The following is a 22,999-nucleotide window of genomic DNA, read 5'->3' as shown; positions in this document are numbered from 1 at the left end:
TTTCTCTTTTTATGTAGGATTAAGTAATTTTTATATTTTGTAATTAGATAATTAGTTTGATTTTATAAATTAGATAATTTAGAATTTTAATTAAAGAAAAAGAAAAAAAGAAAAAGGAATAAAAGAGGTAATTGAATAAAAGGGTTTAAATATGAATTTGGGTTAATTCTTTGTACCAAATTGACCCAATTCTTTCCCAAAGTTAATCCAGATCCAAGCCCAAATACACTTGAACCCATCAGCCCCAAACCCACTATCCTTTAATTAAAAAAAACCTAGATATATAAAAAGGACCTTAGTCTAAAGACCTACAAACTACACTCTAGAGATCCGCCGTTTTGGAGAATTGGAGAGACCCATCAGACCTTTCTCCTTCTTCTTCATTTTTCGAGTACACCAAAAACGACCCCCCCCCCAAACATGGTCTTCTTCACCGAAGACCTTAAGGAAACAACCGCAAAAGCCAAAAATGGAGGACCCCGTTCATCTTCCTCAACCAACAGAACACCCAAAAGAATAGACCCTCCCCTGGACGTCTTCTTCAATAGAAAATCAGCAAAATCCCTCTTCATGCACACAAAGCTATCGCATCACCAAGCTCGCCGGAAATCCAGCAACGATTCTCCGAAACAGTCGCTAGTTACTCTAAAATCCCATCAAACTCGCGAAAATCAGTCGAAACCATCGATTCAAAGAGTTCCAGTTTGAGTCGGGATCGTCGAGGTCCAAGGCGAGGTCACTGGTCAGACACCGGTTAGCGATTCTCTTTGGTTCCAGTCGCTTGCAGTCCCTTCGGCAAGTATCGAAATTTTTGTTCTATTTTTCTTTGATAATCAGAACTTCTTTGTTTCCTTGAGTTTGTTTGGTCCCAATATGGGATTTTTTATTGGTGAACATTTATTTTGGGTATGTGGAATCTTTAACTACTGGCTCTTAGATTAATAGTTTTTTTTCCTGATTTTATTGAATTTTTAATTGCTAGTTTACCTCTACAAAAAAGAATAGTCCTTCTCTGCAAATTAGTTCAAAATTGCTAGCTTTTAGTTTAATATTCTTTCTGATTCTAATGAATCTTTAATTACTGGGTTGTTTGGGGTTTTAAGTGAGATTGTGTATACTTACCAATCTTTGAAATTTATCTCTTCTGCAACATACTGGTCCCAATGACTTGAGAGTAAAAGAAAACAATAATATTTGTAAACACACACAGATATAGATTGTTGCTCATAGTTTTGGGTGTAGGATACTGCTGCAATTTCCTTGTAGATGGTTGATTCTACTTATATCATTTTGTTATGCTAGATTTTCAATTTGTTATGAGATACTTATGGCGCCTCTCGTGAAGACAAGACCAGCCAATTAAACCCAATTCACTTTTTAAAACAGTTAATCAACATAAAAATAGTCTAAACATGATTTAAAAAATACTGAATAGCGGAAATATCCATAATAATGTGGAAAGTCCAACCCAACACAGCTCTAACCGGGGTGTCACAAGTCACGAGCATCTCTAAGCCATAATACTAGTCTGCTAAAGTCATAAACTACTACAAGTGTTTGAAAGGAAACAGAAATGATAGAGAAGTAGAGACACAGGGCTGCAGACATCAACAACTACCTCGTAGTCTCTGAAAACCGCCTGGAACTGGAGGAATCAGCACTCAGGAGCGGTACCAGCTACGCCTGAATCTGCACACAGGGTGCAGGGAGTAAAGTGAGTACTCCAACTCAGTCAGTAACAAATGTAAATAATGACTGAAAGTAAGAAAACACGTAAAACACAAGGCATTCTATGTTGAAGCAGTAAAAATCACTTAAAACAGTAAAATAGTGAAGAGTAAAGTAAATCCCTTTTCACAAGTAAAACAAGTAATTTACAGGTAAGTAAACAAATAGAAGTTCGCCCATTGGGCACAGTATCAGCAAATCCGCCCTCGGGCAACATCTCAGAACAGTACCAGCCCCTCGGGCTCAATCTTAGAACAATATCAGCCCCTCGGGCTCGATCTCACATCACAATGAGTACCCATGCTCACTGGGGGTGTATAGACTCCGGGAGGGGCCCCTTACGGCCCAAGCGCAATATCAAGCCATCTCGTGGCATCAAGTCTAGGCCCTCGACCTCATATCAATTAAGCCACCTCGTGGCGTATATATGTATCTCAGGACCTCGCCCTCATATCAGTACCAGTGTATCCTCACAACTAGGCCCTCAGCATTACTTAGTCCAAAAATCATCACAAGGCCCTCGGGCAATAGTAAAACAATATCTCTCAGCCTAAAACATCGTTTAAAATATCATTTAAGTCTCAAAACTGAGTAAAAAATGGCTGAGTTCAAGAAATAAGTTAAAACAGTAAGGAAATGGTAATAAAAATCCCCGAAGGGTTCAAATAGTTGGCACGAAGCCCAAATATGGCAATCAGCCCAAATCATGATGATAGAAAATAAGTTTCAATCAAATACACGGTAAAATCATCAATCGGGATGGACCAAGTCACAATCCCCAATAGTACACGACCCCACGCTCGTCATCAAGCGTGTGTCTCACCTCAATATTGCACTACGATGCGCAATTCAGGGTTTCAAACCCTCAGAGCATCATTTACAATCATTACTCACCTCGAACCGGCTAAATCTCTAGCTCGCGATGCCTTTGCCCCTCGAATCGGCCTCCACGCGCGTCAAATCTATCCAGAATCAGAACGAATACGTCACAATATGCTAAGGGAACAAAGCTCAAGCGAAAACAATCGAAAATCCCAAAAATCCCAAAATTGGCCAAACTCGAGCCCCGGGCCCACTTCTCGAAACTCAGAAATTTTTACATCAATACATTCCTCATCTCCCCACGAGTCTATGCATATCAAGAGTACCAAAATCAGAGTTCAAATGACCCCTCAAATCCTCAATTTAAGGCCTCTTAAACTCAAGCCCTAATCCCCCATTTTTAGCCTTTTAATTCCTATAATTTCAGTCTTAATACATGAAATACTACCATAGAAATGTGTTTTTGGTCCAAAATCCTTACCTTAATGAAGTTCCCTTGAAATCCCTCTTCCAAATCGTCCAAAAGCTCTCAAGCCGATGTCAAAAATGGTGAAATAACCCAATTTCGTGAAATGGTCTAACTTATATGTTCTGCCCAGGCATACCCACATCTGCGGTCTAAAATCTGCTTCTGTAGTACCGCATTTGCTGTTAACACTCCGCTTATGTGGAAATCACTAAAGACAGCCACTGTCGCATCTGCGATCCTTTTTCCGCATTTGCGGTTCCACAGATGCGGCCCCCACAACCGCATTTGCGGTTTCCTGACAATCCCCTCCAAAACCGCTTCTGCGGCTTCTCCCTCGCATTTGCGGCACCGCACCCGCGGACCCCAAACCGCAGGTGCGAAAACACCAGAAGCAACAAATTTTCTGCAATCTCCCAAGTTTCAAATCTTCCCGTTAACCATCCGAAATCACCCCGAGGCCCCCCGGGACCTCAACCAAAAGCACACACATAACCCAATACCTTATTCAAACTTGTCCCAATCATCAAAACACCTCTAACAACATCAAATCTACCAAATCACATCGGATTCAAGCCTAAATTTCAAAAATCTTCCGAAATACACTTTTGATCAAAAACCAAACCAAACCGCGTCCAAATGACCTGAAATTTTACACACACATCCCAAATGACACCACAAAGCTACTGCAACTCTCGGAGTTCCATTCTAACCCCTATATCAAAATCTCACCTAACAACCGGAAATCGCCAAAATATCAACTTCCCCAATTCAATTCTAATTCTACTCCGAACCTCCAAAACCCATTCCGATCTCGCTCCTAAGCCATAAATCACCTCCCGAAGCTAACCGAACCATCGGAACTCACATCCGAACCCTCTAACACATAAGTCAACCTCCGATTGACTTTTCCAACTCAAACTCCCTTAAAAGAGACTAAGTGACTCAAACCTCACCAACTCATTCCGGACTCGATCCGACCAACCTGATACCACAAAAACACGGATATCAAAGCATAAAAAAGCTGAAATGTGGAAAATAGAGCGGTAACTCATGAGACGACCGTCCGGGTTGTCACATCCTCCCCAACTTAAACAAACGTTCGTCCTCGAATGAGTCAAGAAACATACCTGAAGCCTCAAACAGGTGAGGATATCTGCTCCGCATCTCCCGATTGGTCTCCCAGGTAGCCTTCTCCCTGGGCCGACCTCTCCAGTGCACTTTCACTGAAGCTATATCATTTGACCTCAACTTTCGAACCTGACGACCCAAAATAGCTACTGGCTCCACATCATAGGTCAAATCATCATCCAACTGAACTCTGTCTCTAAGGACAAGCAAATGCGGATCATCATACTGGCGCTCTCTGATGCGATCATATAAAGAAGACCGAGAAACCACACAAGCCAACACCTGACTGGGCTCCGAAATATCTAACCTCATGAACCGATTGGCCAAGGCCTGAACATCAATTACAAGAGGTCTCTCCCCAACTGAATATATGCCAAACTCCCCATACTCACTGCTTTTCGGCTCAAAGCATCGGCCACCACATTGGCCTTTCCCGGATGGTACAATATAGTGATATCATAATCCTTAAGCAACTCCAACCATCTCTGCTGCCTCAAATTAAGATCCTTTTGCTTGAATAAATGCTGAAGACTGCGATGATCAGTGAACACCTCACAAGATATGCCATACAAGTAATGCCTCCAAATCTTCAATGCGTGAACTATGGCAGTCAACTCCAAATCATGAATGGGGTAGTTCTTCTCATGGGGCTTCAACTGACGAGAAGCATAAACAATAACTCTACCCTCCTGCATCAACACACAACCAATCCCAACTCTCAAAGCATCACAATACACGGTATATAAAACTAAGCTGATGGCAAAACCAACACTGGAGCTGTGGTCAAAGCTATCTTGAGCTTCTGAAAGCTCTCCTCACACTCATTCGACCATACAAATAAGACACCCTTCTGAGTCAACTTGGTCAAGGGTGATGCGATAGATGAGAATCCCTGAACAAATCGGCAATAATAGCCTGCCAAATGAAGAAAGCTGCAAATCTCTGTGGCTGAGGACGACCAAGGCCAACTCTAAACCGCCTTTATCTTCTTCGGATCAACCTGAATACCCTTGCTGGACACCACGTGCCCCAAGAAAGCCACTGAACTGAGCCAAAACTCACACTTGGAGAATTTTGCATAAAGCTTCTCCTCCCTCAATCTATGCAACGCAACTCTCAAATGCTCCGCGTGCTCCTCCTGACTACGCGAATACACCAGAATATAATCAATGAAGACTATGATGAATGAATCGAGATAAAGCCGGAACACGTTGTTCATCAAATGCATGAACGATGCTGTGGCATTGGTCAGCCCAAAAGACATAACCGAGAACTCATAATGACCATATCGGGTCCTGAAAGCCGTTTTAAGAATATCCGAGTCCCTGATCTTCAATTGGTGATAACCTGAATGGAGATCAATCTTGGAGAACACCCTCGCTCCCTGAAGCTGGTCAAATAAATCATCAATGCGAGGCAAATGATAATTGTTCTTAATTGTTACCTTGTTCAATTGCCTATAATCAATGCATATTCTCATTGTGCCATCCTTCTTCTTCACAAACAGAATCGGCATATCCCAAGGTGACACACTAGGCTGAATGAACCCTTTATCGAGGAGTTCCTGGAGCTATTCTTTTAATTTCTTCAACTCCACTAGTTCCATACGATACGACGGAATAGAAATGGGCTGAGTGCTCAGCACCAGGTCAATACCAAAATCAATATCCCTGTCCGGTGGCATGCCCGACAGGTCTGTAGGAAACACATCGGGAAAATCCCTCACAACTGGAACAAAATCAATACTGGGAGCCTCAGCTCCGACATCCCTCACAAATGCTAGATATGAAAGGCAACCCTTCCCAACCATACGCTAGTCCTTCAAGAAAGAGATCACTCTACTAGGAACATAATCAGTCATACCTCGCCGCTCGATCCGTGACACCTCCGACATAGCCAATGCGACTGTCTTAGCATGACAATCCAGAATAGCACGACACGGAGATAACCAATCCATGCCCAAAATGACATCAAAATCCACCATGCTCAATAGCAATAGATCCACTCAGGTCTCTTGACCCCCAATAGTCACCACACACAACCAGTACACACGGTCTACAACAACAGTATCGCCCACCGGGGTAGAGACATGAACAGGTAAAGCATGAAACTCACGGGGCATACACAAAAAACGAGCAAAGTATGATGACACATAAGAAAATGTGGAACCGAGATCAAATAATACAGAAGCATCTCTGTGGCAAACAGAAACAATACCTGTAATGAAAACATCTAAAGCAATAGCATTGGGTCTTCCTGGGAGTGCATAGAAATGGGCCTGACCGCCCCTTGATCGACCTCTCCCTCTGGGGCGACCCCTGGCTGACTGACCTCCACCCCTAGCTGGCTGAGCGGGTGGTGGTGAAGAAATTGGCGCTGAAGTCGAAGATTGACCCCTCTGCTAGGACGAACTAGCAACACGACGAGGACACTGCCTCCACATATGGCCCATCTCGCCACACTCATAACAACTCCCAGATGTTGGAGAAGGGGACTGAAGGGAACCCCTCACACCAGAGTGACTAGTTGATGCACTCGACATAGAAGAACCCTGAGCCGATGGGGCATGAGATGAACTCTGAGCTGGAAGGGCGCTGAGTGATGACTGGCCCTGCTGAGATCCATGATAGCCATGACCCGAAGATGCCCCCTGATAACATAGGCGAGCTGACTAAGCAGGCCTGAATGAACGGCCTCTACTGTGCTGGAACTAGCCCCTCGAAGGAGCACCACTGTAGCTGCCAGATCCTCGAGGCCTCTTGGCCTCCCTCTCCTCTTTCTCTTGACGGCGAACTGTCTCAATCTCACGGATGATATCAACAACCTCCTCGAAGGTAGCACCAGTCATCCTCTCCCTGGTCATAAGAATATGGAGGTGATAAGTAAGACCATCAACAAATCTCCTGATCCTCTCTCGATCTATCGGAACCATCCAGATGGCATGACGATCCAACTCAGAAAACCTCAACTCATACTATGACACAGTCATATCCCCTATCGCAACCACTCAAACTGTCTACGCAGTTCCTCTCTGCGGGATTGCGGCACATACTTCTCCAGGAAGAGAACGGATAACTGTTGACAAGTAAGGGGCGCTGCACCAACAGGCCTACGCCTTTCAAAATCCTCCCACCAAGTAAAAGCAGCTCCTGAAAACTGATAGGTGGTAATAGCAACCTCGCTGATCTCCAGAATACCGGCCGTACGAAGCATCCTCTGACACTTATCCAAAAAGCCCTGGGCATCTCGCCCTATGTTCCACTGAAGGTCGGAGGCTATAATCTACCAAACCTCTCCAATCTACGCTGCTCATCCTCCGGCATGACTAGAATCATATAGTCTTGAGCAGCTGCGACCGGCTGGGCTGGATGCGCCCCCGACGTCTGAAGTCCCTGCACTACCTGCTCAGGTGTGCGAGCGGCGGGAGTTTGATTGCTTCCCCTAGCCTGTGAAGTAACTGTGGCTGTAGTGGTTGAAACCGCCTGATCCAGGCCAGTGTAAACTGATAAGATCTATGCCAAGGCCTCCTGAAGACCCGGAATCACGATGGGCATAGCTGGTGCCTGATTTGGTGCTACTGGAGCATCTATAGCTGGAGCCTGATCTTGAGCTGGGGCAGCTGGTGGATCAACAGGTGCTGCCCTTGCTGCTCTGCCTCTGCCACGACCACGACCGCGTCCTTAGCCTCTGGTGGTCTCAGCTGGTGGAACTGGTGGTCGTCAACCCCCGGTAGCGCGTGTCCTCACCATCTATGAGAGAATGGAATAACAAAAGTTTAGTACTCGGATCAACAAGTTCGCACGACAAGAATTTCAAGAATATGAAGTTTTTCCTAAAGGTTCTACAGCCTCTCGAGGATAAATACAGACGTCTTCGTACCGATCAGGGAGACTCTACTAAACCTGCTCATGACTCGTGAGACCTATGTAACCTAGGCTCTAATACCAATATATCACAACCCTAAACCCAAACCCGGTCGTGATGGCACCTCTCGTGAAGACAAGGCCAGCCAATTAAACCCAATTCACTTTTTAAAACAGTTAATCAACATAAAAATAGTCTAAACATGATTTAAAAAATACTGAATGGCAGAAATATCGATAATAATGCGGAAAGTTCAACCCGACACAGCCCTAACCGGGGTGTCACAAGTCACGAGCATTTCTAAACCATAATACTAGTCTGCTAAAGTCATAAACTACTACAAGTGTTTGAAAGGAAATAGAAATGATAGAGAAGTAGAGACACGGGGCTGCGGATGTCAACAACTACCTCGTAGTCTCCGAAAACCACCTGGAACTAGAGGAATCAACACTTAGGAGCAGTACCAGCTACGCCTGAATCTGCACACAGGGTGCAGGGAGTAAAGTGAGTACTCCAACTCAGTGAGTAACAAATGTAAATAACGACTGAAAGTAATAAAACACGTAAAACACAAAGCATTCTATACTGAAGCAGTAAAAATCACTTAAAAATAGTAAAACAGTGAAGAGTCAAGTAAATCCCTTTTCACAAGTAAAACAAGTAATTGACAGGTAAGTAAACAAATAGAAGTTCGCCCCTCGGGCACAGTATCAACAAATCCGCCCCTCGGGCAACATCTCAGAACTGTACCAGCCCCTCGGGCTCAATCTTAGAACAATATCAGCCCCTCGGGCTTGATCTCACATCACAATAGGTACCCGCGCTCACTGGGGGTGTACAGACTCCGAGAGGGGCCCCTTACGACCCAAGCGCAATATCAAGCCATCTCGTGGTATCAAGTCTAGGCCCTTGGCCTCATATCAATCAAGCCAGCTCGTGGCATATATATGTATCTTAGGACTTCGGCCTCATATCAGTACCAGTGTATCCTCACAACTAGGCCCTCGGCCGTACTCAGTCTGAAAATCATCACAAGCCTCTCGGGAAATAGTAAAATAGTATCTCTCATCCCAAAACATCATTTAAAATATCATTTAAGTCTCAAAACTGAGTAAAAAATGGCTGAGTAGTAAAACGGTGGAAAAATAATGAGACTGAGTTCAAGAAATAAGTCAAAATAGTGAGGAAATGGTAATAAAAATCCCTGAAGGGTTCAAATAGTTGGCACAAAGCCCAAATATGGCAATCAACCCAAATCATGATGATAGCAAATAAGTTTCAGTCAAATACACGGTAAAATCATCAATCAGGATGGACCAAGTCACAATCCCCAATAGTGCACAACCCCACGCTCGTCATCAAGCGTGTGTCTCACCTCAATATAGCACTACGATGTGCAATCCGGGGTTTCAAATCCTCAGAGCATCATTTACAATCATTACTCACCTCGAATCGGCTAAATCTCTAGCTCGCGACACCTTTACCCCTTGAATCGGCCTCCACGAGCGTTGAATCTATCCAGAATTAGAACGAATACGTCACAATATGCTAAGGGAACAAAGCTCAAGCGAAAACAATCGAAAAATACCAAAAATCCTGAAATTGGCAAAATCTGAGCCTCGGGCCCACTTCTCAAAACTCAAAAATTTTCATATCAATAGATTCCTCATCTCCCCACGAGTCTATGCATATCAAGAGTACCAAAATCGGAGTTCAAATGACCCCTCAAATCCTTAATTTAAGGCCTCTTAAACTCAAGCCCTAATCCCCCATTTTTAGCCTTTTGATTCCTTTAATTTCCGTCTTAATCCATGAAATACTACCATAGAAATGTATTTTTGGTCCAAAATCCTTACCTTAGCAAAGTTCCCTTGAAATCTCTCTTCCAAATCGTCCAAATGCTCTCAAGCTGAAGTCAAAAATGGTGAAATAACCCAATTTCGCGAAATGGTCTAACTTATATGTTCTGCCCAGGCATACCCGCATTTGCGGTCCAAAATTCGCTTCTGCAGTACCACATTTCCGGTTAACACACCGCTTCTGCGAAAATTACTAAAGCCGGCCACTGCCGCATCTGCGATCCTTCTTCCGCATTTGTGGTTTCGCAGATGCGGCCCCCACAACCGCATTTTCGGTTTCCTGACAATTCCGTCCAAAACCGCTTCTGCGGCTTCTCCCTCGCATCTGCGGCGCTGCCCCTGCGGGCCCCAAACCGCAGGTGCAAAAACACCAGAAGCAACAAATTTTCTGATATCTCCCAAGTTTCAAATCTTCCCGTTAACCATCCGAAATCACCTGAGGCCCTCCCGGGACCTCAACCAAAAGAACACACATAACCCAATACCTTATTCACTTGTCCCAATTATCAAAATACCTCAAACAACATCAAATCTACCAAATCACATCAGATTCAAGCCTAAGTTTCAAAAATCTTCCGAAATGCACTTTAGTTCAAAAACCCAACCAAACCACGTCTGAATGACCTGAAATTTTACACACACATCCCAAATGACACCATGAAGCTACTACAACCCTCGGAGTTCCATTCCGACCCCTATATCAAAATCTCGCCTAATAATCGGAAATTGCCAAAATATCAACTTCGCCAATTCAAGTCTAATTCTACTCCGAACCTCCAAAACCCATTCCGATCTTGCTCCCAAGCCATAAATCACCTCTCAAAGCTAACCAAACCATGGGAACTCGCATCCGAACCCTCTAACACATAAGTCAACTCAAACTCCCTTAAAAGAGACTAAGTGTCTCAAACCTCACCAATGCATTCCGGACTCGATCCAACCAATCCGATACCACAAAAACATGGATAACGAAGCATAAAGAAGCTGAAATGGGGGAAAACAGAGCGCTAACACATGAGACGACCGACCGAGTCATCACAGTTATCCCATATACTCCTACTTATACCAATTTCCTTCTGTAATCTTCTATCTTTGTTATGGATGTTCAGATTTTTCGTCTACGAGTCTGTCTAATATTGTTTGTTTGATTTGTTCTTATTTTAGACTACTTAAAATGGGTCGTGGGGTACGGGTATAAAAATGAAAGAATTCGGTTTAATGTTCTAATAATTTTATTTTTATTATTTCCCTGCTAGGAGCATGCTTAGGCTGACCACACTCGGGTAGGTAACTCTTTAGGATTTTCGAAGTTCACGTGACATAATTACGGGTTCCAAACTTATGACCAAAGTATACGTTCGCGCAACTTTGGGCGAAACCTTCTTAATAATAATAATAAAATGTTATTAATTGTGTACACGTTCACGTGACACGAGTACGATTTAAAAAGTGAATATTCGTAGAAAATGCTTTAGGCACGACTTAATCTATTATCGCGATTATATATACGTTCGCGTAACATAATTACAAATTTAAGTTTACAAAAATATATCGGGGTATGCGTTCACGCAACTTCGATCAAAACTTTCTTAATAATTAACAAAGCGTGATTAATTGTGGATACGTGCGCGTGACATGATTTTTGATGCGCCAAACGAAATGCGTATACGTACGCGTAACTCAATTCTTTCATTACGAATAATCAAGCATTAAAAGCGGTAAAAAGATAAATGCACATAGGTTCTAACATAAGTAATTAGACAATTTAAGCCAAGTATAAATCGCTAAGCGACCGTGCTAGAACCACGGAACCCGGGAATGCCTAACATCTTCTCCCGGGTTAACAGAATTTCTTATCTAGAATTTCTGGTTCGCAGACTTTTAAATAAAGTCGAAAATTTCCTCGATTTGGGATTTTAAAATAAACCGGTGACTTAGGACACCAATTAAATTATTCCAAGTGGCGACTCTGATTAATTAAATAATCACATTTCGAATAATGTCACTTTAATTGGAAAAACTCCCATATACCATCGGGGTGTAAAAAGGAGGTGTTACAATTACTGGTTTAAAATGTTCTTCTTAAGTGGACTTCATAGTTTTTCGTGAAAAAAGAGAATAGGCTTTCGAAAGTCTACTTCCCTGGAAAAGATAGATTGAGTTAGGCGATTTGTTTAATTTTCTTACTAGTCATGCATATGGTACAACTACATCATTTATAGGTAGCAATGATGATGCGGTAGAAGTTGGCAATAATTTATTTTGTTGAATCTGTTTTGATGGGGAAGCAGAAAAATCGGAATGTGTCCGAGCAGCTAATGAAAATTGTAGATGACAACAAACTCTGCTCTTATTTCAACTGGGGCTCTCTTTGTTATGAAACGTTAGTAAAATCATTGAAGAGTTGTTTGAAGCCCAATGAGAATGAGAATGAGAAAGAGAAAAAGAAAGTTAAAGACAAGGACATTTATACTATACTTGGCTTTCCTTTCGCTTTTTGTGTTTGAATTATGGAAGTATTCCCAAATTTTTAAGAAAAACAATTTGTGAACTTTACAGAATGTGGGTATCATCGGATGTTATGTTATTCAGATATGAAATCTCCACAATATGATTCTCTGTATAAAAAATACTTCCATAATGAAAATGTAAGTTAATCTGATTACTAGATATTTCTTTTGTTTATGTGTTTTAGTTTTGAATACTTACATTTTTTTCTTATATAATAGTTGTATAAGTTGATCGAGGTGACACCATTTATTCCTATTGAAGAAGATGCAGAGCCTATTAGTGTGCATGAGCCATTGTCTCAAGATCAAAGTTCAATGCCTTCCTCCACACAATGTGATGAAGCCTTGCTTAAGGAAATTGTTAAAGTAGGTTTTCTGTCTTTGAATAGCATTAGTTTTTTATTTGATTATTTATGCTTAAGAGACTTTTTTGTTTTTATGGCTTTTAATTCAGAGATTATCAGAGAAGTTTAAAAAGGATATGCAAGCAGAAGTTACTCGAATAAATAAAAAAATAGCTGTATCAGAAAAAAGATTCGAAATGACATCAAGGTAATATCATTTATTTTAGTTCTTGTAATTCTAAGTTAAGGACACTATGTCCTTAACTTTTGAGCTTGAAACTTGAAGTTCAGGACCAAGTGTCCTGAACTTTTGAACATTAAATTTGAAGTTCAGGAACAAGTGTCCCGAACTTTTGAACTTGAAACTTGAAGTTCAGGACCAAGTGTCCTTAACTTTTGAACTTGGAACTCAAAGTTAAGGACCAAGTGTCCTTAACTTTTGAACATGCAACTTAAAGTTTAAGACCAAGTGCCTTTAACTTTTGAACTTGTAACTTGAAGTTTAGGACTATTTGTCCTTAACTTTTTAATTTAATTTCTTTCACAGGATTTAAAGAAAGACGTAGGATCAAAGATTGATACTTTGTTGAAGATTCTTGTCAAACCTGATGAAAGGAACATAGAGAGAGAATCTATTGTTCCGCCCCCGAAGGGGTGAAGGAGTTTTTCTAATTAAAGGACAATCGAAACGGGATTTGTTTGTTTATTTCAGAGTCGCCACTTGGGAGATTCAGGGTGTCCCAAGTCACCAATTTAATCCCGAATCGAGGAAAAGAATGACTCTGTTTAACAGTCCGCGAACCAGAAATCCGGATAAGGAATTCTGTTAAACCGGGAGAAGGTATTAGGCATTCCCGAGTTCCGTGGTTCTAGCACGGTCGCTCCACTGTCATATTCGGCTTGTTTATCTGATTTTATACAATTATGAGCTCGTGTGCAAGTTTTAACTTTTAACCGCTTTTGTCATTATTATATATATATTTTTTTATCAAGAGTTGCAAATATATATTATCAAGAGTTGCAATATCATGGAAATACATCTCCAACCACGTCACATCAATGCACCCGTGGTTGTTGACATATTTCAACTCTGTTGAGATTTGGATTTGGGTCACATAAATGTGCACCCGAGTTTAAGAAAATTAAATTATTAAAGGCGCGACTAGCGTATCATTTACTTTGGGTAGGGCCGTGAAATTTTGCTAAACGGTCCATCCCGAAGACTAAGCAATTTCAAAGCAAATATTTACCGAGGGCCCCGTAATTTTATATTTTTATTCGGCGAGGCTCATCTCATCCTTATTTTTTAAAAGGAATTTGCAACGTCATAGACATGCATCTCGTACCACGTCACAATCAATGTACCCGTGATTAGAGACACATTTCGACTCCGTTGAGATTTGGATTTGGGTCACATAAATGTGCACCCGAGTTTAAGAAGGTAAGATTTATTAAAATGCGCGCCTAAAGCGATTAGCGTATTATTATTTTGGGTAAAACCGTGAAGTTCGCTCAACGGCCTATCCCGAGTTCTAAGTAATCAGCACATATATTTTTGTGAGGGCCCCGCAATCTGTGCGTTTTATTTGGCGAGGCTCATCTCATTTTTATTTAAAAGGTCGTCCTATAGTGGCTATGTTTTCTATTGAGTTTGTCTCTAATAATGAAAGAAGAAGAATGGTCCAACTTTATTTACATGCTTACAAGTTAGTTATAGTCGGGTTCCGAATATGATTTGCAAAATCCGAAACATGAACGCGTATATGGGCAGTCGCTTAGATATTACGGGCCCAGGCCCAGCACACACTGTATGGACTGGACCTAGGCCATTCCTTTTCCGATAAGGGCCTGTTAGTTCACTCGACTCAGGCCCAACGTTTATGAGGCTGAAATGGAAACTAGTGTTATTTTATTCTAACGGTATTGTTGCAAGCTATAGCGAGGCAGCCTACTAAATGGAGTGAGATTAACTAGCAATGGACAGTTTAACACTTAACATGCGTTAGAAGATATGCTAATCACAAACACAGCTAAAATTCCAGATATTGCTTACTACACTATCACTTCTTTTCTATCTACCAGCATACATACATAAGGTGATACTAAGTTGCCATATGTGATGTCTAGTTATACATGATGACTACTCTCATTATCCTAATAGAAGATATGAACTATTATACATACAACTTTAATGTTCAATATACAGACTGAAACAGATTCGAAAAAAACTTCAGCTCTTCATTTTTTGCATTCATGTTTCAAATTTCAACCTACATTGACCAGTGTATCAGTTGTGTACCTGGTATAGGAAAGCAAAAGAAGAAGAGGAATGATCAGTGCAGTAGTAGCATACACAGCAACAGCAGCAATAAGAAAAACAGCAATCCGCAACAACACAACCCAGCAGTCAGATTTTTTAACACCAAGACAAAGAACCCAGTTTGCAGCCTAGCAGCACCCCAAAACAAATACAGGCAAAGCAGAGAAGGAAACAGATGCAGAAAAGCAGTAGCCTCTGATTGTTATGTTCAAAATCCAGCACACTCTTAACTCTATATCACTCTGAAAACAGGCTGTCCTCTAAAGGTTGAAAGACCAACCTTGTTTTTACTTTTCTTTTCTCTATCCAAACTTAAAACTGTCCAGCCCCTTCTTAACTCTAAATCAACCTATTTATAAGCTAACCCAGACCAACCGAGCTGCCTTGATACCTTCAGCCTTTATTCTGCCCATACCCCTTAATTCCCCATGCCTAAATGTCGTTTCTTGATGCCCACTATATTTTTCCCCATGCTTGTCCTATTTGTTTTAATCAAGAGTCATGGGAGGGGTTATAGTATTCAAATAAACCCATGCCATTATGTTATGTACCCTACTGCAATTAAACTAAGTTTAACAAATGACCCCTAGGCAGTCCTCAGCTTTACAGCCTGTTAACATGCTACTAAACTCCCAAAATTACCCCTTAACCCTTGCATATTACTGTATTACCCTAACTCTTAACAGTCAGTATATAAACCCCTCTGAATTTAGCTAATCACTGAACTGACTGTATCAACTTAAGCCTAACACTGATTTCAGGTTGATCTGTTAAACTTCTACAGTTATACCCAATTCTCAGCCTAAGTTCAACCAATGATTCAAACTCAATCAAACAAGGGTGCCAATCAAATGGTATGAGTTTGTCATATTGGGAGCCAATCCTGACCAACTCAAAACCAGAATGCAAACAGGTCAACAATCAACAAGCTAAGGCCAAAGTAGTAATGAACAGGCTTCCATAGCAGACTATGAAGATCATGAGGTTACTAAACGAATGAGTAGTCTAGTTCAAAGACAAAACTGAACATATTCAATAGGTTCATTATAAGTTACCATACAGATGTGGTGCTGACAAACATACATGGAGGGTATTAATGAGCTACTGTCCTGTTTCCTCTAATTTTCAAACAAATTAATTGACGACACTTATTTAAACGACTATACAAGCTATAATAGACAGCAAACAATCAATAAAACACACAAAACAAACTAAACATTACCTCAGGATTCACAGACTTGACTGAAAAATCAAAACAAACTAAACTAAACATGAAAAATAGATAGAATTCATAGGGGAACAAAAGAAAGGGAAATATTTACCTCAGGGATTCGAAATCAAAACTGACCCAGGCTCGAACTCGGATTCGACCATTTTTGGGGTCGAATGGACTTTAATCGAAGTGTTCTCAACTGAGAACACCTAGGTTAAAGTATATTAGACCCCGATCCTTTTGTTGATTTAGACAGACCCCCATAGATTTGTGTTCTAGGGTTCTTGGGGCTCGAATTAGTGGTTCGAGCCTTTCTGGTTAGATTCAAACGGAACCAAGGTCATTCAGGGGGTGAGGAAGGTCAGGAAGATGAACGGTGTGAATTTGGGCTTGGTTGGGGTGAGTTAGGTTTTTGCTCGAATCTTCGATTGAAGATTCGAGAAGCTATAGGGTGATTCGAGGTAAATGGTTAACGGATTTGGAACGAGGGTGGTTAGGTGCATCAGGGGTGTTATTTTGGTAGTCATCGGAGTCATGGTTGCCGGGTTTACGGTGGGGGAATCCTAAGGTGGCTAGGGTTTGTAATGGGGGGTTTCTGGGGACGAGGATGAACAGTAGGCGAGGGGGGGGGGTTGGTTTGGGACGTGGGGTGATGGATTGGGTCTTATATACGGGGTGGGTGGTTTAATCCTGGCCGCTGGATCAATTAAGATCGATGGCTAGGATTAGGGGAGTTAACCAACACGGCGTCGTTTGGTTTAAGTAGGGGGTCGGTTCGAACCGGGAAACGGGTCGAGTTTAGGTAACGGGTAAGGGGATGAAATCCCGGCCGTTGGATCGATTTAATCCAACGGCTCTGATTAAAAGGGCCAATACGACGCTGTCTGAGGCGTCTCAAAGCTTGCCCAAATCAGACCGGATCTGGGGGCTGTTTTGGGCCTGGGTTTGGGTCCAACTAGGGTGGCCCAATTCTGATTTCCTTTATTTTCACCCATTTTCCTTCTTTCTTTAATTATCAAAATTAAACAAAAATCCTAAATAAATTATAAAAATAAAAATAAAATAAAATTACACACATATTATTTAACACCTATAATAATTAACACACAATATTAAAAAATAAAATCACACAATGACAAGAAATACACGTGCATATTTTTTGTGATTTTCTTTTAACCAAATTATGGTTAATTAATTCCTAAATGTACCACTAATTCCTAAATGCATGCAACATGTATTTTTGTATTTTTAACTATAGCAAGGCGAGCGTTTACGGACAGAATAATTATCAAAATGTCACGCAAATTCTCAAAATTGTACCCGAAGGTAACTTGTTTTACTTTTTTGATTTCTTTTGGAGTAGTTTCCGCGAAGCAAAAATCACGTGCTCACAACTGCCCCTCTTTGTCCGAAAACGCAAAGAACTTTCGTGCAAAGATAAAGTGAGCAGACACGAGCGACTTTGCTTGTTGGAAGACTCCGTGTGAAGCATTTGTTTTGAAAAGATTTAACCGAACCTTTGCTTCAAAGGTTTCCTACATAACCCTGGCTAAAAGGGAATCAGGTTAATGTAGTCCGGGAAGTTTTGGTGGCTGGGACTACCATGGGACTGCGATTTGCTGTTACTGCTGCTGCATGACGTTACTAATGCTTACCGATCTCCTTATTAAACTGTGCTTAAAAGAAAAATCAAGAAGCTAGGCAAGATAACGGGTTACAAGATCCCATCTATCTTCTATTTGTTCTTGACGCCTTGCTTTCTTGTCGGCTTGCGTCTATTCCAGTGCTTCTTTCTTCCGAGAACTGACGGGGATGATACCGGCCTTTTGGGGATACCAATTCTCACAGTCTGGTTCTGTCCGCTGAGGATATGGCTTCCTTCATTAAGCTTTTGCTATGCTGGGAATAATTTGATGTTCAAAAGCCGCTCTTCTCGAGATTTGTCTTATCTCCCTTTTGGCTCATGCGCTTGAATTTGCGCTGGGATCTCTTGTTGCGACCTTCTGTTTTCTGGTGAGTTGCTGGTTTCAAGACCTGAAAATGTAAAGACTGAAAAATATTCCTCTTGTTATACAGGTGGGCGCCTATCTATTTAAAGCATAAAAGTATTCCTCTCATTATATAGGTGGGCGCCTATTTATCTAAGACATAAAAGTATTCCTCTCATTATACAGGTGGGCGCCTATTTATCTAAGACATAAAAATATTCCTCTCGTTATACAGGTGGGCGCCTATCTATCTAAAGCATAAAAGTATTCCTCTCGTTATACAGGTGGGCGCCTATTTATCTAAGACATAAAAATATTCCTCTCGTTATACAGGTGGGCGCCTATCTATCTAAAGCATAAAAGTATTCCTCTCGTTATACAGGTGGGCGCCTATTTACTAAGACATGAAAATATTTCTCTCATTATACAGGTGGGCGCCTATTTATCTAAAAACATAAAAATATTCCTCTCATTATACAGGTGGGCTCCTATTTATCTAAAAACATGAAAATATTCCTCTCATTATATAGGTGGACGCCTATTTATCTAAAAACATGAAAATATTCCTCTCATTATACAGGTGGGCGCCTATTTAACTAAGACATGAAAATATTCCTCTCATTATACAGGTGGGCGCCTATTTATCTAAGACATAAAAATATTCCTCTCGTTATATAGGTGGGCGCCTATCTATCTCAAGCATAAAAGTATTCCTCTCGTTATACAGGTGAGCGCCTATTTATCTAAGACATAAAAGTATTCCTCTCATTATACAGGTGGGCGCCTATTTATCTAAGACATAAAAATATTCCTCTCGTTATACAGGTTGGCGCCTATCTATCTAAAGCATAAAAGTATTTCTCTCGTTATACAGGTGGGCGCCTATTTAACTAAGACATGAAAATATTCCTCTCATTATACAGGTGGGCGCCTATTTATCTAAAAACAAGAAAATATTCCTCTCATTATACAGGTGGGCGCCTATTTATCTAAAAACATGAAAATATTCCTCTCATTATATAGGTGGGCGCCTATTTAACTAAGACATGAAAATATTCTTCTCATTATACAGGTGGACGCCTATTTAACTAAGACATGAAAATATTCCTCTCATCATACAGGTGGGCGCCTATTTATCTAAAAACATGAAAATATTCCTCTCATTATACAGGTGGGCGCCTATTTATCTAAAAACATGAAAATATTCCTCTCATTATACAGGTGGGCGCCTATTTAACTAAGACATGAAAATATTCCTCTCATTATACAGGTGGGCTCCTATTTATCTAAAAACATGAAAATATTCCTCTCATTATGTGGTGGGCGCCTATTTAACTAAGACATGAAAATATTCCTCTCATTATACAGGTGGGCGCCTATTTATCTAAAAACATGAAAATATTCCTTCTCATTATACAGGTGGACGCCTATTTAACTAAGACATGAAAATATTTGAATTTGTTTCCTCGTTCCTCTGAGAAATTTTTTTGACAATGGCAGAAAATTTTCTGCCCCGGTTTTGGTGACCTTCCTTGTGGTGTGTCTTTCTGCCATCATCCACCTTTATTTTCCTGTAGAAATCAAAGAAAATTTTGTTAGTTTTAACATGGTGAGTGATCGTGTCACTCCTGCTGGGGGATGATTTTTCCTTTCCCTTTCCCTTGCATGTGCTCCCAAAACTGGTTGGGGATAAAGTTGCTTGCTGGGGATGATATTTCTGCTCGGGATGATATTTCTGCTGGGGATGGTTTTCCATTTATCCCTTCCCTGCTCTTTTGTTTCAAAACATGCTGGGGGAGTCCTCTTCAACTCCAAAACTACTCCCTTAAAAGTTTATTTTCTCTCAGCACTGCAAGGCATAAAATGTTATCATCTGGGGATAACGTTATTGAGGATAGGACTGTTGGGGTTATCTTGCTGCGGATCAGTCCTCTCTTTCTCCTTCTCCCCTTCTGTGATGTCTGACCACCCTGGAACTTGGTTAGTGATCTATCGAAATTCTACTGGGGATCCTCTTGGAACTTGATCCATAAGTTTCTCAATTGTTGCTTTCCAGCTTTTCTCCATGTTCTCCTTAACTTTCTAGGCCGGTTTGTCATTTTGTCTTGCAACAAACGCCTTTTGTCTTATTGCCTTGACTTTGGCCTGTCCCCTTTGCATTTTGCATTGTACCATTTTGGCCACTGGTAGTAAACTCTGAAGAATCCTTCTCAAAACAAATTTATGGAAAAATCTTTTTAGACAAAGAAATAAAAAGATAGAAAGAGAGAAAAATCTTTCTGAACAAACGCTGGGGGAGAAGAAAAGGAAAGAACTTATCTAGACGGTATGACTGGTCCCAACGATCATGTCGTGCATTACGGATTAATCGACCCAGTCTATTTGTATCAATCAATCTTCCTGATGGCCTCATTTGCCGGGAATGACCAGACGCCCAATTTTTGCCACATGCGGATTCTTTCCGCCGATCTCAGCTTGTCGCCTCATAGTGCCCTTCGAGGGGTTTTCAACAATAAGGCTCTCTCCTTTCTCTCAGTTCCCGTCGCCTTATGATGCCTGTGAAGGTTTTCACCGATAAGACTCTCTCGTTTTATTTCTCTCATCTTTCGTCTCCTTATGATGCCCGTGAAGGTTTTCACCGATAAAACTCTCTCATTTTATTTTATTTTTTCAGCGGGGGATTGGAGTGTTGCCGATATGACTCTCTCTTCTGGAGATTCTTTTTGGCTATCAATTCATTTCCAGTTTATGATCCTCCTCTTTGCTGGGGATCAGTGTATTATTCTCGGCTTTCATTTGCCTGACTTGGCACCTCTCGAATACTGATCGGGAGGTCTTTTTTGGACATCACATGTAGGTTTTTTTGTGGGGTTAAAAGAAAAGGCTAGCAAAAATTCAGAAATAACTTTGATGGGTGAAACATTACAACTCTTGGAATCAAACCTCTTTTGAAACTTTAAAACATAACTTCTGCCCAATTTTCTTGCTTGGGGGATTTTTATTTTTTGTTACACTATGACCGAGCTGTGAGGCGCCTACGTATCCTTCTTTGAGGAATCAGGTCAAACGTAGTTCCCATGATTCCTTTGTTTTTCTTATGACCTTTATCTTGTTTTCATTTTTCTTTTCTTTTTCCATATATTTTTCCCATTAGTGACTCCAAAAGAGGGGTATGAAAGAATAAATAAGGCTCAAAGGGGGAAGCAAAGGTTAAAAGTGTTTGGATAGAAGAAAGAATTGCCTCCATCATTCATTATCCAATAAGTACCAAGTACAAACAAACGAACCAATAACTATCATAATTAGAAATTACGCATAATATCTTTTGACTGCATCAGAATTGATAGCCATGTCGACGCATCTTCCTTCGATATCTGTTAGACATAAAGCGCCGTTGGATAACACTCTGGTCACAACATAAGGCCCTTGCCAATTTGGGGCGAACTTGCCTTTTGCTTCGATCTGATGTGAGAGGATCTGTTTCAATACTTGCTGCCCTACTTCAAATTTTCTGGGGCGCACCTTCTTATTGTATGCCCTTGCCATTCTCTTCTGATACAACTGGCCATGACACACTGCTGCCAATCTTTTTTCATCTATTAAGTTCAACTGCTCCAATCGAGTTTTGACCCATTCATCGCCGTCAATCCCGGCTTCAGCTACAATTCGGACGTACGGAATTTCGACCTCTGCTGGTATTACTGCTTCAGTTCCGTATACCATTAAATAAGGAGTTGCAGCTACGGAAGTCCGGACTGTAGTGCGATAACCCAACAAGGCAAAGGGTAATTTCTCATGTCATTGTCTAGATCCTTCTACCATCTTCCTCAGTATCTTCTTGATGTTCTTATTGGCTGCTTCAACCGCTCCATTCGCCTTGGGACGATATGGGGTGGAATTGCGGTGTGCAATCTTAAACTATTGACATACCTCCCTCATCTAATTGCTGTTAAGATTTGCACCATTATCTGTGATGATCACTTTTGGGACCCCAAATCTGCAGATGATATGGGAGTGAACAAAATCCACCATTGCCTTCTTGGTTACCGACTTGAAAGTTTTAGCTTCAACCCACTTGGTGAAGTAGTCGATGGTCACCAGAATGAACCTATGGCCGTTGGTCGCTACCGGCTCAATAGGCCCAATGACATCTATGCCCCATGCGACAAATGGCCATGGCGCTGACATTGTATGCAATTCCGTCGGCGGAGAATGAATCAGATCTCCATGTATTTGACATTGATGGCATTTCCGCACAAAATTGATACAATCATGCTCATATGTGGCCCACCAATCGGGATATCGAGTGACCCGAATAACTTTTGCCTGCAGCTGCTTGGTCACTTCTTCTTTGATCTTCACGCTCATATCCGTATTAAACTTCCTCAATTTGTGCTTGACCGGAGGGTATGCCGGGTCAGTGGGCAATTTGTGAACCACTAGATCGGTGCTTAATCCCGGCATATCATCATATGACCACGCAAAAACATCTTTGAACTCAATGAGGGCTTTGATTAGTTCCTCCCTGATGTTTGGCTCAATGTGGATGCTGATTTTGGTTTCTCTGACATTATCTGCATCCCCTAGATTGACAACTTCGGTGTCATTCAGATTATGCTTGGGTTTCTCTTCGTACTGGCACAATTCTCTGCTTATTTCTTCGAAGGCTTCATCCTCGTCGTATTCGGACTCATCATCATAACCGATCTCTTGTACAATTAAGTCGGAGTCAGATTGATTTCTTAGACTAGGTC

The sequence above is a fragment of the Nicotiana sylvestris genome, chromosome 6 (genome assembly GCF_000393655.2).
Source record: "Nicotiana sylvestris chromosome 6, ASM39365v2, whole genome shotgun sequence".
Classification (NCBI taxonomy): Eukaryota; Viridiplantae; Streptophyta; class Magnoliopsida; order Solanales; family Solanaceae; genus Nicotiana; species Nicotiana sylvestris.
Note: the sequence above shows the minus strand (reverse complement) of the source record.